This window comes from Nannospalax galili, unplaced genomic scaffold (assembly GCF_000622305.1).
Source record: "Nannospalax galili isolate Female #2095 unplaced genomic scaffold, S.galili_v1.0 scaffold512, whole genome shotgun sequence".
Lineage (NCBI taxonomy): Eukaryota > Metazoa > Chordata > Mammalia > Rodentia > Spalacidae > Nannospalax > Nannospalax galili.
Window position 1 is genome coordinate 1,007,361 of NW_008331992.1, and position 16,346 is coordinate 1,023,706.

Here is a 16,346-nt window from a genome sequence, read left to right on the forward strand (position 1 = left end):
CAGTATCATGCTTGTTTTCGCTATTATGGAGTTGTTTTTTTCTGCTTAGGATTTCCTTGGTTATTGCGGGTATTTTGTGGTTTCGTATGAATTTAGGATTTTTTTCTAGTTCTGTCATAAACGACGGAGTTTTGATAAGGATTGCACTGAGTCGGTACAGTGTTCTCAGTGACATATCTACGGTCACAATATTGATTCTAACTATCCGTGAGCGTAAGCGGCTGTTCAGTCTTCTGCTCTCTTCTTCAGTCTTTTCCTCAGCATCTTAAAGTTTCCGTGGCAGAGCTCTTTGATCTCCTTTGCCAGGTGGATCCCTAGGTGTTTCCTTTATTTGTTTTGAAGTTATTGTTAATGGGATTTTTTTTCCACCTTGATTTCTGTCTTGGGGAATTGGTTTTCAATATAATGAAAGGTCAAGGAATTTTGTATGCTGGTCTAATATCGTGCTACTTTGCTGAAAGTGTTTATCAGGTCTAAGAGTTTTCTGGGAGAATCTTTCCGGTAGAGAATCATGCCACACTAAAATAGAGATAGTTTGACTTCCTCTTTTCCTGTTCATATCCCTTTTATTTCTTTCTCTTGTCTTATTTCTGTAGCTAAGGTGCTGAGTCCTGTTGAATAATTGTGGAGCAAGTGGGCACCCTTGTCTCACTCCAGGTTTTAAAGTGAGTGCTCTCAGCTGTTTTCCATTTGGTATAATGTTGGCTGTATGTTTGTGACGTGTTTATTATGTTCATGTGGGTGTACATTTCTTTTATTCCTAGTTTTTCAGGACTTTTATCATGAAGGGATGCTGAACTTTGTCAAAGGCCTTTTTCTGCATCAGTTGGGATGATTGTGTGGTTTCTGTTCTTAGTCTGTGATGAATTATTGCTGACTTACATATGTTGAACCAACATTGCTTTCCTAGAATGAAACAAATGTGATCATAGTGTATTGTTTTCTTAATGTGTCCTTGAATTTGATTTGCAAATTTTATTGAGAATTTTGCCTCTATACAGCAGATAAATTGGTCTGTGGCTATCTTGCTCTGTTGTGGACTTACCTAGTTTTGGTGTCAGGGTAAAATTGACTTTGTGGAGTGAATCTGACAGTGTTCCTTCCCTTTCTGTATAACGACAGTTTAGGAGCACTGATGGTAGCTCTCCTTTGAAGGTGGGAGAAACAGCCATTAATCTCTCTGGAGCTGGCATTGCCTTTTATTGCTACTTCAGTTTTGTTCACTGTTATGGAGTTAAGTTGATTTGATTTTCTTAAATTATGTAGATCATACATGTCTCAGAATTTATTCATTTCTTTGAGAATTTCCAGTGTTTTGGAGGAAACGTTTTGGAAATCCTTCCTAATAATTCTTTGTATTTCTTTTTGTAAATTTCTTTTATATTTTCAGTTATATGTATTGTATATATGTGTGTCTATGTATGGGTGTTGCATGTGAGTGCAGGTACCCAAGGGGGCCAGAGAAGTCAGATCCCCTGGATTTGTAGTTACAAGTGGTGTGAGCCAACTGATGAGGGCTCTGGGAACTGACCTCAGGTCCTCTAGAAGAGCAGCAAGTGCTCTTAACCTCTGTCACCTCTCCAGCCCCTGATTCTCTGTATTTCATTGAACTCTGCTTAATCTCAACCTTTTCATATTTAATTTTATTAATCTTTGTCTTTTCTCTCTTCCTCTTTGAGTTTTGCTAGGGGTTTGTCAATCTTATTTATTTTTATTTATTATTTATTTATTTTTGTTGCAAGCACACACATCTTTTATTAGATTTGCTCCAAAGCAGTGAGCTTCCCCTCCTTCCCGTCCTCTTTTCAACCCTCCTTTCTTCCACCTTTTCTTCTTTCCCTCCCAAATTCCTGGGCTCAAGCAATCCTCCCACCTGAACCTCCCAAGTAGCTAGATCTACAGGTGTATGTCACCATGCTCAGCTTACACTTCCCAGACATGAGGCTTAATTCTATATAAAAAGTTATTTAGATAATTATTTCTCATTGATGATTTTGTTTCTAATCAGAAAATGGTGCTCAGATGTAAGATTTTAAATATTGGTCTGTAATACTGTAGTGCCAACTTGCAGCTAAGGGAGACAACCAGCTGTTGTTCTAAAATGTTGGATAAATTTGTTTTCTTCCCCCATCTAGAAACCTTTGAGAGGGAACTGACACTGATTCTAACCACTCCAACAGCTATCAAAATATCTAAAAACAAATCCTGAATGTATCACTCTAGAGTCCAGCCTTGGAAGACAAAAGAAAAATGAGGAGGACCCAATAGAGGGATGCTTTTGGAAGCTCTTGTCAAGATATTCCAGTGGACTCTCATGTGAACATTTTAAAATTGCCCTGTTCTGACTTTTTTCTAGTTCCCTGTCGAGAACTTGTAATGCTAATTACTCTTGCCTTTACTTCTCCTTCACATCTCCCATTCACCAGTCAAGAACTTTCTTTTCCCCCTAGAGATCAGAGTTATGCAATTTGGGAGTCTTTTAGATAGACCCACTGAAGGGGTACTCCAGTTGCCTCACCCTGGGTCCCTGTTCAGCATGGAAGAAGCCAGAGCTGCCTGTATCCTTATTCCCTATTGGCAATTTCGGTAACCCCTTCAGAGGATGGTCTGATACGAATAGGAGTTAGGAATTGGCTAGGCAGTTGGGGTAAAAAGACCACAAAGAAATGTAGCCAATTTCTTGGCTAAAACTCACAATGTCCTTGGTCCTCTTAGCAACATACTCTGTTCCAAAGGCCAAAAATGTCAAAAGTATTTGGGAGCTTGTATCTAATCCTTAAAAGATTTTAAGGTTATTTCCTCAGAGGGGGAATGTTAGAGTAGCCAAAAGCCCCATAAAAATTAATAAATCAAAGAAGAAGGAAGAATACACAAAGTTATCAGAAAAAAGTGATGGGGAGATATAGGAGGAGTTGGAGAGGAGGGAGTGGGCATGGATTTGATCAAAACACCTTATATGCATGTATGAAATTCTCAGTAAATTATTTATTTAAAAAATCTTATTTATTTTTTAAAGAATCAACTTTTTGTTTTGATAATGTTTATGTACTTTTTTAAATATCCATTTTGTTAATTTCTGCTATGATCTTTATTATTTATTGCAATTTACTGGTTTTGGTTTTGGATTGCTCTTATTTTCTAGGACCTAGAGATACTTTGTTATTTCTTTGAAACCTTCCTGGAATGTTTTCTCTTTTGTTTTTTTGAGACTGAGTCTCCCTGTAGCCCCAGCTGGCCTGGACTCCCTGGATCTGCCTGCTTCTGCCTCCCAAGTGCCGAGATTAAAAGTGTTGTACCACCACATCTGGCCCTTTATGATTTTTTTAATGTAAACATTTGTAACTATAAACTTCCCTCTTAGAACTGCCTTAGCTGTACCTCAAAGGCTCTGGTAAGCTATGGTTTTATTATTATTATTATTAATTATTTGATTCTAGGAACTTTTTAACTGGGTCACTGGTCATTCAAGAGTGTATTGTTGCTCATCCATATATTTGTGTAGCTTCTGTATTTTTTTTTGCTATTGATTTCTAGCTTTACTGTCCTGTGGTCTGATAAGATGCAAGAGATTAGCTCAGTTCTTCTGTATTTGCTGGAAGTTAATTTGAGACATAGAATGTTGCTTTCTTTAGAGAAGGTTCCATGGGCTGCTGAGAAGAATATGCATGCTGTCTCTGCTGGATGTAATATTTTGTAGATATCTGTAAGTCCGTTTGAGCTATGGTGTAGTTTAACTCTGGTTTCTTTGTTGATTTTCACTTTCAATGATCTATTAGAGGTGAGAGTGGGACATTGAAATCACTATTATTGTATCAGGACTTTTTTGACCCTTTATGCCCATTAGTGTTTGTTTTATGAAATTGGGAGCTCTATTGTTTGATGTACATATATTTACAATTGTTATATATCTTTGAATTATTCCCTTTATTAATATGCAGTAGCTTGTTTGTCTCTTAAGACCGATTTTGGTTTGAAGTCTATTTTGTCAGATATCAGAATCACTAAGCCAGCTTGTTCTCAGTTCCCATTCTCTTCATTGGTGAGTTGAAGCCATTGAAATTTAAGGTTGTTGCTGGGAGATGTTTACTAATTCCTGTAATTGCTTGATTGTTTTTCTGGCTGATTGGATTATTATTTCTTCTTCACTTTCTCCCTTTTCAGTATCAGAATTTTGCTGATTTACTGTGTTGGGCATGGTTGATCTCTTTTTAATTCTTTATTCAGCTATTTCTCTCCTGAAATTTATTTTTTCCCGTGTTCTTCTGATTGAGACCATTCTTCTTCCTTTCTGCATAGTATTCCTTTAGGTATCTTCTGTTGAGTTGGTGGTCATGGACTGCCTTAGTTTGTGTTTGTCTTAAAATGTTTTTTTTTCAACTTTAAAAGATGCTTTTGCTGAATATATCCATCTTGGCTGGTAGTTTTTTACTTTCAGGTCTTGAAACATATTATTCTATGCTTTCCTGGCTTTACAGGTTGCTGATGAAAATCCAATGTAATTCTGATAATTTAATCTTTGTAGGTGACTTGATGATTTTTCCACCTTGCAGCTTTTAACCTTGTTTCTTTGATTTGTATTTTCGACATCTGGACTACAATGTGCTGTGGAGAGGTTCTTCTCTGGCCACGTCTATCTGAGGGTTCTAAATGCTTCTTGTTTGAATGTCTATTTCTTCCTGTACATTTGAGAATTTTTCTACCATAATTTCTTTGGCTAGATTCTCTATGCCTCTAATGTTTGCCTCAATCCCTTCTATGCTGTAGATAGGTTTGGTCTATTGATTATATCCCATAGTTCTTGGATGTTGTTATCATGAATCAAAGATGTTGGGCTTTGCAGCACTGAATGCCTCAGGCTCAGAACTGTCAAACTCCAGAGTAATTCTCAGTTGATGAGGTCTGTTCCCCACCGCTAAGGGTTGGGCTATGTCTTCTTATACACATCCCAGCCTGAGTCTGCCTTCTGCTGCCTCCAGCCTTTGTCACTGTTCAGTCTTCCTGCCCTTCCTGCCTCCTGGCAGGCCCAGTTGAGGCTCCCTGACCTGAGGTTGTACTCTGATCTCAGGTGTCTGGGATAGTTTAGTTTTTAACAGTAGATTCTCACTCAAGACAGCACCCGACCACTGCCCTCCTGTAGGAATGACTTTTACCATATGGAAATAATCTGGACTAAAGACTTTTACCTAAATTTGCAACCAAAAAATTACTGTTTATAATGTAAACAAACTCACTGAGCTTGTTTCCTCTTGTGATCTGGGCATATGACCTTAATCTCTCAGGACCCCTCCTTGCCCTCCACTCAGGATCTTGTAAAATAGTGTATGAATGTGTGTTAGCATGTTTTACATATCAAAGTGCTGAAAGCAGTGTCCCTTTTCTCATTGCAAATGAGAGAAAATGAGCCCTGGGCGTGATATTTTGGCCTAGGGATCAAACGGCAGGATTCTCTGGTAAAGTAAGGGTAGGTCCTGGCTTCTACTTCCCCATTTAATGCTGGAGATACTGTTTCAATAAAAGAATGAGCTGAAGCCCTGGCTCAGGAGCACAGTTCTGAGAGACATCTGAAGGAACAGGTTCTCAGCAGTCTGGGTCCACTCTTGGCCCTATGAATGCTGAGTCAGGTTGTTTCTTTATTAAGGCATAGTTGTAATGTGGCTTAGGAAAGCTGCACCCCCAAAGTCACACAGAGTAACAAATGGGTTTTCCTCTCATTCCTGACCCACCCACTGTCTCCAAAATCCACGACTGTCCTGCACAGCTTTCATGTGGTTTACCTGCTGAGCACCGTCCTCTGTTGGGGAACTGTGCAGCTGAGGCTATGTTCACTTGCTTCTCTGCTCTTTTCCAGTAATCTGTTCACTTCCTCATGGATTTTGAACATGGTTCCTTTGCTTCTGTCTTTAGGATAAAGTCTATCTTTTTCCTTCTTCTGAATCGCTCCATTATTGGCTCTCACGGAGGCAAAATCTGTCATCTTATCTGAAAGTCCCAGTGACTTGTTGATTCATTAATGGATGTTGGAAATGGGCACTCAATTTGATGAGTGGTAAATAAAAATTCCAAACTATTAAAATGTTTTAGAAATACCCCTGTCTTGGCATGAGTCCAGCATGTCAGTCTTGGCTTTTAGGGTGTAGTTGGAAGTTTGATCTTCAATCACAGTATGGTCTGGTCGTCTCTTTGGAGGATTTCTGGCTGCCAAAAAACAAAAACAAAAACAAAAACAAAAACAAAAAACCCCAACAAACAAAGAAACAAAGAAACAAACAAAAACATTGGGAGCAGTGAGAGGGGAAGTGCCATTGGCTAGAGATTTCAATCCCTTTTAAGACAAAAAGGGATTTCATTGGGTTTATAGAAGAGGCTATGTGACCTATTTGTATCTTGTTTACTAATATATTAATACACACTAATTTAGTAATAGTTTGTATGTCTGAAAAACTTTCATGATTCCATCTTTTGCTAGTAACTGATAAGGCTGTGAGAGAGTACACCACTGCCGCCTTCCACTTTCCACTCTTAGTGCCCATTATCATCTACCAAAATCAACGTATTTGTATTTTAGCCAGTTTGCTGAGCCAGTTCAATACATAGCTTTGTGAGTGTTCTCCGTAAATTCACTTTCCACTTTTTCAAAGAACTGCTCCTCTTTGAAATTATCCTTTTCCTTTTTTCCTCTGTAAAAGGATCATTTTCTCTTAATTCTTCTAGCTTTGTGGCTTTCCTTGCTCAGCCTTGACCCATCCTCCTTCTCCTTACACTGAGTGAACAGGTATAGACAAACTTTTAGACAAACCAACTCCCCCTGTCTTCCATCACCAGCCTTTAACCAGCAATCATTAACCAGAATGGGGTTTATCAAGTCAAGGCTTGTTTTTAATATGCCACTGTGCAAATATACGTCCACAATGGATATAGAGTGTTGTTTTATCAAGTGTCCAAACATTATAGGAATAATATGTTGTACATGTCATTTTGCATCTTTGGCCTATATTATGTTTTTGGGATTTATTTATAATACCATTTATATTAATAATGAATTCTATATAGTAATTTCTGTGCTTTATTCTTTGTTGGTGGGTTTATACCAATATCTGATTTCATCAATCTTAATGAAAAGCCTTTATTTCTTCATACTAAGACCAACAGTTGAGCTGTTGACATTACATTGGTTTTGCTAAAGTAATGGTTTTGAAATGATATCGCAATGTGATTTTCATTTGCATTCCCTGAATCTCTTGTAAGATAAAGCACATTTTTGCATGTTTATTAGCTACCAACATTGCTTCTTTTTGAATTGCCTATTCCTTTTCTGTTCACCCATCTTAATATTTTGAAGGCACAGCCTACCATGTCTCCCTGCTTTGTGGGGCTACCTCTGTGGCTTGTCTCCTATTCTATACCGTTTCATGGGCTTGACTGTTTATTTATAGACTCTGCATTACGAACAGATGATATTATATTCTGGCTTTATAAAGATTGATTTATAGTACAAAACAGTGATCTTATACTCTAGTTTTAATGAATTTTGGTATCTAGTAAAGAAAATTTCCCAGTATGTCTTTCAAAGTAAAAACATCTAGACATTATAGTTCAGCATTAGGATATAAAAATATGTGCATTAGAGTTAATATTCAAAATTCTTTGATAATAATTGAAAAAAGTTTTCTAAAAATTTCAAAAGCTACGTTGTAGAGGCGTCTCAGTGGTTAAGAACACTGATTGCTCTTGTAGAGGACCTGGGTTCGATTCCCAGGACTTACATGGATGCTAATAACTGTCCATAATTCCAGTTCCAAGAGATCCAACGTGCTCTTCTGACCTCTGTAGGTATTGCACAGCAGGGGTGCACCTACCTACATTCAAGGAATACACATAAATGCTCAATATTCATACACATAAAAAGAATTTCAAAAGCTACTCCAAAAGGGATCTATGAGCAGTCTCTTCATTCAGGTTGTCCATGAATTAAAACAGTACAGTAAGTAGTCAGGAGAGGCCTCAGTATTTTTGGAGCTGAGCCCAGAGAGACTTCTCCCATGGGCTGTCATAAAATTGCCTTCATCAATAATATTTGAATAGCTAATAAAATGTGGACTGCCATCCTCATACTGTTCTTCAATACATGTTTAAGTCATGATGCCCAAGAGCAGGGGACTAAATCACTGCTGTGAATCAGATAGCACATGACTGGTTCCCCCAGGTGACCCTAGGTGCTGTTTCCACAAATGTTTATGTACTAAATATTGGACAGAAGAAAGTCTGAATTTATATTTCTTACTAAGTGGGTGGAGTGCAGATATTTATGCTATTTTATAAGAGCAATCAGTGTATTGTAGCTATTGGCTGGTCTGGTAATAAAGTTAATACTCTTTAGTGAAAACAGAATAACTACTGAAGATAGATACTTGAGCAGAAAACTGTTTCTAGGAATGGAAATAGGGCTTCTCTTACAAAGCAGTCCTGACTTGGTTCTCTCATCGGAATGAATGGGTAACTTGGCCTAAAGTTCTGTCCTACAAGACACACCTATATGTCCATAATCCCATGTCCTGGGTAAATTCTTCACTGGGAGATTGAAGCTAATTCACATGTCAGATGTGTCTTTGCAGATTCGTATTTCACTAGCTTCAAGTGCCTTGGCTCTGACCGTGCTCACAGTATCTGTGTCACGGACAAGGTATGCCCTCTGGAGTCAGGCCTCGCTCTGCAGTTCGAGCTGCTCTTTGAACTGCAGGCTCAGAGCTTTCTCCCCTTCAAGGATTCCTCAACCACTATTTAGGCTGCATACTTCCTTCCCCGGCTATTGCTGTCTAACATTGTTTGCTCATTCATGTAACATATTTTATAGTACAGTTCTTGGGACACAAAGTAGATATGTTGATTTCAAGATTCTCTTTAGATAGCTAAGTTTGTTGTATAAGGCAGTTGGATAGACAAGTTTCAGGCTCTATTCTGAGGACAACTCAGGGCCAAGGATCAGGGTGCCTTGGGACAGAAGAGATAGCTCCTTGAATGGCGACATTACCAAGGTCCATTCTGTAACCTGGTATTTGGGATGCTGCTTGGGTTCTGCTTCCTTTTCCTTTTGGAGAGTCAAGGACTTCCTGCCCTGTCAGCCTTTGATTCTGCCAAAATACAGCTCCAACATTACTGAGAGTCAGTCACACTAGTCTTCTGTTTTGAGCAAACACATTTCTTTTTTTGTCATACTTGCTAAAAACAGATGAGAAGACTCAGGCAGACAGGACAAAATCAGAACTCCAAAGCTCTTGACACCCTATTTGGAATCTGCCATGTTGCATACGCATTCCTTGAAGTCCCTGAAGAATGATTCTGCATGATGAGTTATCTATTAGGACTTCACAGTCTCATTAAGAAAAAAGACTCATCAGGGAGCCCTCCTGGGCTGTGGCTGTCTTCTCATTTATGGCCTTTTACTCTTTTATTATTTAATGAATGATGGAAGAGTACTTGCCAATCGTTCTGTTAGTTACCAGTAATGGGAGAAACACTAGTTCTTTAAGGCCTGTTGTCCTGGGGGAACACCGGCCCTCTAGTTTTGTTCTCTCTTGGGGCACAACGCCATAGACAGCAGTTTCTGTTTTGCTGGCACCCCGTAGAGTGTGAGAATACACTGTGATAGAGACATCGTGTGGAAAAGCAAAGTCAGCAAAAACGGAACTTGAGCACTGACTGTGTAGTTGATTCTGTTTTGTGTGTATCTTCTGTTATGTAACCTAGTCATCTTCTGTGAGGGTGTTTTCACCCCCTTGAGGGCACTGTGGACATTTACAAAGGTGTCTTTTTGTCACAATGATTTGAGAGTGGATGGAAGCCAGAGATGATAAATTTCCTGCAAGCTGAGGGACAGCCCCAATGGAGAGTTGGCTCACATGTATATTTCAAACATCTGTAGCCATTCCTACAGGGAAAGCTCTGCTTTTATAGTTTCTCAGGCCTAGGGCCTTGCGTTATTTTGTGCATGTAGACAGAATGTAATTGTTGAATGGTTTAATGATAGTGATGTCCCCAAGACTGCATCTAAACCGCGTCATTCATCACGGAAGTGCAGGCTGTACTCACTTTACAGAGAAGCTTATTAAGAGTTGCTAACTCTTCCAGGCATCGTCGCCCTGCCTATACTACATCCTGGTGGTGGGCATGGCTGCTGCATTCATGCTGATCCCATGCAAATGTGTCAGGATAGAACAATGTATTGTGTCTTTTAGAATAATCATGTCTAAACATTTACTTTTGAAGCCATATTATTTTATTACAAATTATCTTTCCCTTGCTTCTTCATAATTCAGTTAAAGCATTACATTATTATTATTATTATTAATTTTTAGATGTCCTGGTGTCAGCATTATCCATGAATTTCATTTCAGGATATTTAAGAGGAAGCAAATAAATATTTGCAATAGAGACTGTTGAACTGAGAGCTGTTATTTATCTTCATGACCGTTCCATGCTTGGATATCTATAGTTTTGTCTGTTTTTTTCATGAAGAAACAAGAAATAATTTGTCCTGATCACAAAGCTGCTGCCCAGGTGGCTGGGGTTTGGACCTACCTTTTTGGGTCTGAATTGTGCCAGGGCTGGCAAGGACAACCACAAGACCAGCTGGCTGCCCCTGTGTTGCAGGGGACACAGTGGGATCTCCTAATGTCAGTCTGAGTGGACAGGAGCGAGCTGTATGGACCACTGTGGGGAGTCCTCTCAGGGTTCCGTGGTTTTGAACTCATAGCACTGTTCCTGAGGCACCCCTAGTGGAATCCATGGTATTATTCAGTGGTGCATTCCGTATTCAGCTATTAATGTAGCATAGCCCTGTGCTAGACTTAGAGAGGCCAAAGAAATACTGTGACCTACTCCCTCACCTTTCTCTTTTTCTCTGTTAGATTGGAGACCGAACCTATAGCTTCATAAATGCTAGGCAAGTGTTCAATAACCGAGCCGTATTCCTAGCGCCCAATTTGTCTTTATATATAGGTCTCTGAATCTTGAAAATCAGGGAGGTATTTTCATGTGTAAATAGTTTCGTATTTACATTTTCAATGGGTTTTTTTGTAGTGGGTCAAAAATTCTTGGTGTAGGTCTTTGCCAGTGATGATGAAAAGAGATTGATTAGAACGATTTGCCAAGCTCTACTTAATTCACGTGGCTTCAGTCGCTTAACTTTACGTTTCGGGTGCACTTCTAATGAGCCAGAACCTTCTTCCTGAGCTACTTGGTGACAGGTTGTTTGCATCTAGCTTGGGGAGACTGAGATTAAATGAGTGTGACACAATGTCCAGAGAAACACATAGATTAGGTTATTAAATGTACCTGCCTCTTCTGTTGTAAAATAACTGCTTATGGCAGTTCATGGCTTATTTGTTGACAAACTGTTCCATGGTCATTTAGACAGGAGTCAGAAGCATGCACGCTTTAATTGGCCACTTTTGCCCCCCACCCCTGAATTACCAAAAACTTCTCCATGGCTCATTACTGTGGCCATACCATAGCTGTAACTTTCTTCTTAATGTATCTGACTTTGTAAACATATTAAAAACCATGATGTATACTGAGGATAGAAAAGGAGAAAATAAGAATGGATTTTAAATGAAGGCAGTGGATAATGACCCTGTTGCAGACCCTTTTTCTTTTTGCCGATGGGACAGTGTGCGGCATTTGCTTCTGTTCGCTGTCCATAATGTACGGGTCCACTGTTGTGCTCTGGCTCCAGCCCAAGGGTTAGTGAAGGTTATTAGTCTTTACGCATGAGTGACAACCATTTGTCTTACTTTAAAAATGGTAGTGCTAAATCCACTTAAAGCCTGTTACCAAGTTACAGATGGCTTGTATTTTCTCTAATGATCCTTTTTAAATTAGATATTTGGAACTTGGAAATCAGTTTCTCTTAGGTCTAGAAACACACATAATATACATCGGAGGTTGACAATTTTTTTCTGTAAAGTGCCCTATAATAAGCATTTTAGGCTTTGCATAGCATACTTTCTGTCACAATTCTTCACATTTCTATGAGCAAGTGGGTATAACTATAATTTAACATATTTATTTAGTTCCAATTGGTTTGTAATACTGCAATTGGAATTTCATATAACTTTCACATGCCACAAAATATTCATTTTTTTTCAAACTGTTTAAATTGGTAAAAACTATTTTGAGTTCACTGACTGTACAAAAATCGCAGGCAGGCAGGATTTGTTTGACCTCTAACCGGTGGTTTCCGACTCCTATATGAGTGCATGTTAAAATATTTAAGAAACTTGAGAAATTTGTAGGAAGAAACATTTTGTATGCAAATGGAGATATCAAGGACACATGTACTGCCAAGTGTTGTCTGCCAAGCTGGCACTGCACAGCGATGGTGAGAGTCATTAGTGTTTTGATGTGGACCTCTCTGCATTCTATTCTCATATGCAGGTTGGATACAGGGGAAACAAGCCACTCCTGGCTGTGTGCGTATATAAATGCTGAATAGCAAGTGACGTGAAGTAAGCATGCAATCTCTGAGAGTCCTCGCTGTTAGGCATTCTTTATACCCTGTATGAAGTGGGCCCTGGAAGAAATATTCTGTAGGCAGCATTCAGATAACACAGGCCCAGGTCACAAGATTATCTATTAATGATAAAACTCATGACATAAGAGAGCCTTAGGCTGATAATGTCACTCCAAGGGAGTCAAGCTCTGGGCAAAGGGATTCACATGACTCCAACTACCAGTGTATTCACAGAATAAATTCTCACCAACCCTTACTTCTTGAGCACCTCCCATTTCACTGATAGAATAATTTCTAATATCTCTGTACCAATGAACAAACACTCTACAGGAGATTAAGGCAGTTAAATACACTGTAGCAGCTGCTTCTGATTGGCATTTACACACTAGCCATAGCACTATGAATTGTAAGTTCATGTTATGAAATATAAGTTGATGTTTAGATGTAGACTGAAACCATCCCACAGAAAAGCGACTCTTTCTGCACCTCGGTTTGGTTTTACCGGAACAGGCAAGGAAAAGTTGTGCAGGAGGAATGAAACAGTTTCAGTGCAGTAGAGGTGTGAAGTTTTTGAGGACTGGAAACTTCTTTAAGCAAAAACCCACTGGAATACGTGTTGCTCCCACAGCCAATTCACTAATGGTTGTTTTTCTTCCTTAGATGTTGAATGCCCACCAGCCAGACTGTTACATTCCCAGGCTACACTTTGTAGGCACCTTTCCATGGAATAGAACATGAAACAACTACACTGTTTTCCTTTCTTTCCTTTCAAGGTTTCTCCCGAAATCCTACTGAGGTTTGTGTAATGTTTAAAATGTCCTTTACTATAATTATTGTTATTTTATGTGTATGAGTGTTTTACCTGCATGTATGTTGAGTGCACCCATATGTGAAATGCCCACAGAGGCAAGAAGAGGACATCAGCTTCCCTGGAACTGGAGTTATCAACAGTCATTAACCACCATGTGCGTCCTCTGGAAGGTCAACCAGTGCTCCTAACCACTGAATCATCTCTCCAGCCCCATGGATAACATTTTTAGTAGCTTTGAAAACTGGAAAGAGATAGTGGAGAAACACAACAAACAAAAAGGTTGCTGCTAAACTCTTCAAATTGTGATGAAATTGGCCCTATGAAAAGAACATCATTTACATGTAGTTTCTCTTCCCTTTGTGTCCCTCCATATCTCTGTCTCTGTCTCTCTGTCGTCTTCTGGAATCCAAGGCCTTTCACATAGTAGACCACATCCATCGCCCTCACTTACTTTATGTACTAAAAATACATTTAAAAAGCTGGACATGCTGGCACATGCCTTTAATCCCAGCATGAGGAGGCAGAGGCAGGCGGATCTCTGTGAGTTCAAGGCCAGCCTGGTCTACACAGTGAGTTCCAGGAAAGCTGGGGCTACAGGGAGACCCTGTCTCAAAAAGACCAAAAAAAAACCCCAAAAAAACAAAAAAACATTTGAAGTTGGAGAGACACCCTTGCCTGGCCTGTGCAGACATTTCATGCATACACGCAGGCAAAACACTTATACATATAAAATAAAAATAAGTAAATAAAATAAAAACAAATGCATTTAAAGTTGCTTTCTTGTTGTACATTAATTAAAATGTCAGCAGACTTTGACCCTCCTAATTTTTAAAGCCAACAATCAAATTGTTAGGATTTTAAAACTTTTTAAAATTGTGAAATATGTAAAAAAATGGAATTTATGACCAATCTTGTTTCACCAATGTACCTATCTACTTCTCCCAATTCTATATTATCTTCTAAGCAAATCTTATGTTTTTCTAACTATAAATACTTATCTTAGATTTCTAAAAATGCAGACTTACCTAAAATAATCATAATTTATGATAATTCCTCAATAAAATCAAATGTTTAGTCTGTTCATAGTTCTATTATTTTTAAAGAGAACCATCAATTGCAATGGGCCACTTTGCCTTTTAAGTTTATGTTTCTGCACGTCCTCTATCTTCTCTCACTTCCATACAATTTCCTAAATGAAGAGAACTGATTTTGCTGATTCACACTAGGTGTAGAAAAACACTTCTTTACTTCTTGACACAACGTGGAATGCATACTTACTCAAAAATATTTTGAAAATATAGAAGAATAGAAAGAATCTTTTAGCTCCTTTTCCATAGTTAGGATAATCTTGCTACTTGAATGTTAAACTTATGATCTTGGAGTTTCTCAGGAACAAACCTATGCTCTTTCTGGGTATCGACAACTACTTTTCCTCCTCTCTGTTCCTTCTTTATTAAATAAGCTCTTAGTGACAGTTCTGAAAGCACAGTGAAAGAAAAAACAGACAAGGGAACAAGTGACTTCAACAACAGAACACGTTTAAACTGGGGAAAAAATGAACCTGTAGAAGGGAGGTCTCTCTAGACTGGAAAACCAGAGAGCTCACTGTCTGCTTACAGACCAGGGGTAGTTACAGGGGAAGAGCGGAGGGGAGGGAAGCAGTGTGGGATGCGGGAGGGTGTTGGCAGGGGCCAGAATTCTAGGAAAATAAATTTTCATTTTGAGAATTCTAATTACTGTGGTTTCTGGAAATTATCACCATTTTAGCAAAATGGAGGAGCCTTAGCTAACAAGTATGTGCTAGAAATTCTAGAAATTTGTCGGGTTGTTGTAGTTGTCAAGTGATCAAAGGGAGAGTTACTGATTCAGCATAAGAATTATCTCTCATATTGTACTGCTTTCAAATGTTACCCTTAAATTTTTGTAGGTTAAAGTAATTATTTATAATTATCTGAGCCTGGAACTCAGTTCCTTTTACATGTCATTGCAAAGAAGTTTTCACATTACCATTATACACTAAATTTCCTATCAATACACTTTTGAGTGAACTGAAAGAAGATGCAAATCTGCTTTGTGTGGCAGTTTCCATCTCTGAAAGGCACTCAGGGATTTGCTCAATGGTGTCTGAGTACTAGCACAGCATGCCCTCAGAGTGGGGTGCTTGGATGCTGCCTCCACAGGCTGCCTGTGAGGGCAACCATCTGTTTACTTCCTGTGCTCTTTACCCCGGTCTCACAAACTTTCATGTGAGGGCACTATTTTTATCTACCCAAGCGTTTACTCTGTGAAATTTATATTGCTTTATAATGACCTTCAATGTCTCTTACTATAATTAGGGCATGCGATGAATTGAATATGGATGAGAGTTCCCCAAACATCCACATTAAAGGCTTTGACCCTAGGGGAGCATTATCGGGAAGTGTTGGGATGATTTGGGTTTTTGTTGGGTAGCCTCAGTTGTCAACCTGACACACCTGGGAAGGGGAAACCTCACTTGGGAACTTTCCTGCATCAGACTGACCTAGGAGCACGTCTAGAGGGCATGTTCTTGTTTACTGAGTGATGTGGAAGGGCCCAGCCCACTGTTTGTGGTGCCACCCCTGGGCAGGTGGTTCTGGGTTGTTATATGAAAGCAGGCTGAGTAACAAGCCAGTAAGTAGCATTTCTCCACGGTGTGTGCTTGAGTTCCTGTGTCCACGTTTCTGCCTTGGGGCACTGCCCCAGCTTCCCATGATGATGGACTAGAACTGGAATAAATCCTGTCTGCGCCAAGTTGCTTTTGGTCATGGTATTTATCATAGCAGCAGAGACGCTGAACTAATTCAGGGCTGGTCACTGGTAGTATGGCCTTGAGTTAGACCTTGGGGTCCCAACCTCTCTATCTGTTCACTCTCTTATTTGTGATGTAAGGGATTTGTTCATTGACAGCAGTGAAAGCAAAGGGATGCCCAATCTTGGACTAGTCCTTCTAGAATGCAGTCCAAACACATCTTTTATTTTTATAAGTTAACCAACAGGAATTCATTA